Raw genomic sequence first — 4,809 nt, forward strand, 5'->3', positions numbered from 1 at the left:
GAGGAGGAACAAAAGAAACGGGCAGCCAAATGGAGGCGTGTGCGATACACAACATACGGTTCACTCGGATGAACTGCTTGTGATTAGGCAACACAAAAGAAACGGTCAGCCAGATCAAAGGTGTGTGTGATATACGGCATGCGGTTCACTCGGATGAACTGTTTGCGTTGAGACATGAGAACAGAAATGGTTCAACTTAACAAGATGTGTGTGATACGCGGCAAACAGGTCTGTAATCAGAAATGTGTCTGAACACCGATAAGAACACAGACGGTTGCTGCTAATAAGACGTGTGTGTTGTGCGATGGGATTGCATACAGAACAACAACATATATATACACACACACTTATAAGGACATGCTTGCATAACCAAATTAAACATCCACTTACATAGGTGGCTACTACAACCATGGCATTTGCACACACCAAAGTAAACTATTACATGCATAATTACATAGGTGGCTACTACACACATGACATTTACACACACACCAGTAAAGTAAACTATATATTACATGCATGATTAACTAGCATAAACGATCATATGATCATCATCTACTTCTTGTGACACTTGCTCTTCTTGTGGCTCGATCCGGGCTCGTCGATTTGGGTAACGAGGCACTTCCTCATGTCAACGATCCGCCTGTGCATCTCGTAGCATGTGTACACGCTCTTGGCCGTGAACCTGAGGTGAGGTTCATCCAGTTGCCGCATCCAGGCCTTGTGCCAGGATACGGGACTTGTTCTCTGGGCATCCTGCTTCATCTTTTCGTGGTAGGGGTCGATGATGGCCGAGGCGAGTTCGACCAGGGAGTCCTACTTCGTGCTGCCCCAGACCCTGTAGTGGTCATGGATTTCGACAAGGTTCTTGCAGGCCAAGCCCGTAACACTGAGCGCTTTTACATCGTCTTTGGTATCCACCATGGCAAACTTGTAGTCGGTGCTGTTGACAAACCTGTTGAAACAGTCGCAAGGCTCTGTGGCCATGCAGTAGTGGTAGATGAGGACATGATGGCGCACGCACAACTGGGCGACGGCAACCTTCTGATCTATGCCGGGACGACCGGCGGTGTACTGGAGGTCGATGTCGAACACCTTGTACTTGTCTCCAGCAAGCAACTGCTCAACGTTGTTGATGTAGTCGTCCACCACGACCGGGTCGATGGTGTACACCACCGAGAAATCCTCTCCCTCGCGTGGGTCTCCACTCTATGCTCGCCGAACTCCATTGGAGCGCCGCCGGACATCCCCTCTCTATGTGTCGTCGTGGGTGTGCTTGTTGTGTTGTGGGGCGCGATCGAAAGGTTGAAGAGACTAAGGTTATAATGGCCGCGGGAATTAAAGGGGAAGCCGGACGGCCAGGAATATCGGCAGGCCCTGATGGCAGTTCTAATTTGCAGCGCGTAACTCCATCGTGCCGCACGTAGCTGCATCATGTGGCAAGCGCGCGGTGCAACCGCATGCATATGGGGCCCCCGACGTGATCGTGCGCATGCCCAACCGCTGGCAGAGCGCGCGCGAATGGACGCGAGCAGAGCGCTACGCGGTCGCCTCAAGGAAAAGTTGTCCACAAGCCGAGCGCGCCGACGGACGCGAGCAGAGCGCGCCAACGGACGCGACAGAGCGCGTCACGGCGCCTAACGGTGAGCACAGCGTGCTGCAGCGCCTAACGGCGAGCAGAGCTTGCCGAGGGACGCGAGCAGAGGACGGCACAGTGATACGTGGCAAATAAGACGAATTGTGCGAGCGATGTCGGAGACATCAAGCACGAATCATACTAGAGTTGCGTGTGCGATACGTGTCAGACAGTTGATCCATCAGAGCTGTTTGTGCTGGAATAAGCCGTGTATGTTGCGGGCAAACGCCTGCTGATGTATAACCTTAAATTTAACCAAAAAGTGTTAATGCATGTTACAAAAATTGTATAGCTAGAAACTATGTTCAAATACGACTCCAACGATATAATCTATGGCGACATGCATTCGTATTTTATTAGTTAAATCCTACTTATAAACCAGGACGGGGTATAGTAGGTAATTAAATCGCAAACGTTTTTTTATTAACTATATGTGTATGTGTCCTCTCGTCCTCTTCTCGCACATCTTGTCACCCCGCTGCCGCAGACGGCTTACAGCGCAAGCTTGCGCAGCGTGCGGGGGCGTTCTTTTGGCCAGACGGTGGCGCCAATGAATCATCGGTGAGCCCGTTCCCGCGCAAGCTTCCCGCCCGACTCGGTGAAATCCCCCCAAAATCCCAATGCTTACCGGCCTCCTATAAAAACCCTCACGGCCGGCGAGTCTTGCGACGCATTTTCCCCTCCCTCCCTGTAGCTTATCTCGTCTGCTTCTCCCACAATCGCCAATGGCACTGGTCCGTCGTCATCGCTCAGCCACTCTGCCGTCATCAGAGGACAGCTCCAGCTGGGAGGATACACCGCGGCGGCGGCACAGTCCCCGTCGTAGTGTAGTGTGCGTGGCGTCCCTGTTGGGTGTGCGCGGAACACCCACCACACGCTCCGCCGCCGCTGCCCGTCGGCAGCTGTTGCCGACCGCCGTTGCCGCCACACCACCGTCGAAAGCCAGGGCCATCTCCCGCTCCGCCGCCACGGCCCAAAGGCGGGAGGTGGCCGTCGTGCATTAGCGACCTTGCGCGCTACATCGAGTTCCTGCGGGAGGAGGAGGAGCGCCTCGTCGAGCACGCAAAGAGCCTCACCGCAGTCGTGGCCGCAGCACACGCCGACGCAGAGGCGAGGAATCAGGAGATCTACGAGCAGCCCGGCCGCTTCAAGAGGGGTCGTCTGGAGCGGCAGTGGGCGTTCGAGCTGGAGACCTTCGCTGAATGTGCAAAAGCGGCAGGCACCTATTGCATTTCTCCGGCTCGTCGGTAGGCTCCTCCTCCTCCTCTGCCCCTCACTGAGCGCGCTCGGCAGAGGAGAGGCTGCCGGAAGTAGCACAAAGCCCCTCCGTGGTAGTAATAGTATTTAGGGGCTATTTTTTTCAGTTCATCTGACTATAGATGTGTGGTCGAACTGTACCACGTACTTAAAATTAGCTAGTATATATAGTTGAACTAGCTATTTCAGCACGTGGTTGGCAACAATTGGGGAGAAGTTTGGTCGGTTCAGCTATTGAGTTGAACTGTTTGTATAAATTAAGAACGACTGCTTAATCTATGAATGAAATCTATGGTTAATTACTGAATTTTAGTTGCAAAAATTACATTGTGCTAATGATTTCTACCTGCATATTTTGACAAATCGCAGTGTTACAAGGATTGACAAATGATAATGTTACTAGATCAACAAATGTAAATCTTTCCAGTTTGACAAATGGCAACATACCAAATATGACAGATGCAAATCTTACCAAATTGTTTGTACGTGGTTGCACACGGGTCATCCAGAACAACCGTTTGCGTTGAAGGGATGCACAAATCCTGCACTGCTCTCACTTTGCATACGGGTGTTCTATCTAAATCGTTTGCGATCAAGAGCTGCAGAAATCCTGCTCAGCACATTTCAGTCAAGGTCAAGCAGCTGTCCACATGGCACCTCCTACAGCCATTAAAACCAAGACACGTGGCGTCACGTGAATGGTTAACAGAATTTTGGATTTACTAGAATTTAAAAACCAGGCATCTCAATGTTTTGCCGGCAATCAACGGTGCCCTGGTGTTTGAAATTCATGCACATTTCTTGCATGGGACCTAAGCATGCACCCAAGGACACAGATTTGATTTTTCAACAAATTTATATGCACTGGAGCATGTGCATGTAGTTCAAATTTGAATTATGCACATAAATGCATTGAAAACTCAGTTAATGCATTAAAATGTCCAAACGAACCCCAAAAAATCACAAAAATTCACACAACACTCCTATTGTTCTATGTTGCACGAGGAAAAAATTTGAAAGCAATAAGAGGCAATGGATATCACTACAAAAAAAGACACATCCGTGACATTTTGGGCCGAACGAATTTTTTTTCTGTCATACATATGACACTTCTATGATGATAATTGTGACAAAACCCGGTATCATCATAGATGTGGTGGGCTCCTACTTCTATGACAAAAAATCATGACAGAAAATGGGCTTTTCGTCCTGGGCGGGCCGGAGACGCAGCTGCATGACATTCTTTGGGCCGTCCATGACGGAAAAAACCGTGGTAGAAGCGAGGGCGAGGAAAATTTCGGGGAGTTCCCGGTTACGGTGGGAGGTCGGGGGCCGAGCGATGCGCGTTTCTCTCGTACACGTACGCGCGTGTGTGCGAGGCATTGGCTCTAACTGAACCCGAGCGAGGCGTTGGGCTCTAACTGAACCCGAGCGATTGCACTGCAGGCTACGCGTTACTGAACCCGAGCGATCGATCGATGGCTGTTAACTGAACCCGATCGAGCGATTCCTTCGCTACTGCTGCTAACTGAAGCCGATCGATGCTGCCTCTAGGATGAACAGTGAGTGTTGCGGGGGGTTTGGATGAACAGTGAGCGGTGGCGTTGCCTCTGGATGAACAGGACCCCGTGGTGTGGTGGAGGGCTGGATGAACAGTAGACAGTGGAGGGGTGCCCGTGGAGGGGTGGTTGAACAGGACCCCGTGGTGTGGAGGGCTGGATGAACAGTAGATGATGGAGGGGTGCCCGTGGAGGGGTGGTTGAACAATAGTCGGTGGAGTAGCGCACGGTGGAGGCTGGATGAACAGGAGCCCGTGGAGGCCGGAGGAGGTCGACGGTAGCCCGTGGAGGCTGGAGGAGGTCGACGGTAGCCCGTGGAGGCTGGAGGAGGTCGACGGTGGAGATGAACAGTATCCC

This window comes from Triticum aestivum, chromosome 3D, assembly GCF_018294505.1.
Source record: "Triticum aestivum cultivar Chinese Spring chromosome 3D, IWGSC CS RefSeq v2.1, whole genome shotgun sequence".
NCBI classification, from domain to species: Eukaryota; Viridiplantae; Streptophyta; class Magnoliopsida; order Poales; family Poaceae; genus Triticum; species Triticum aestivum.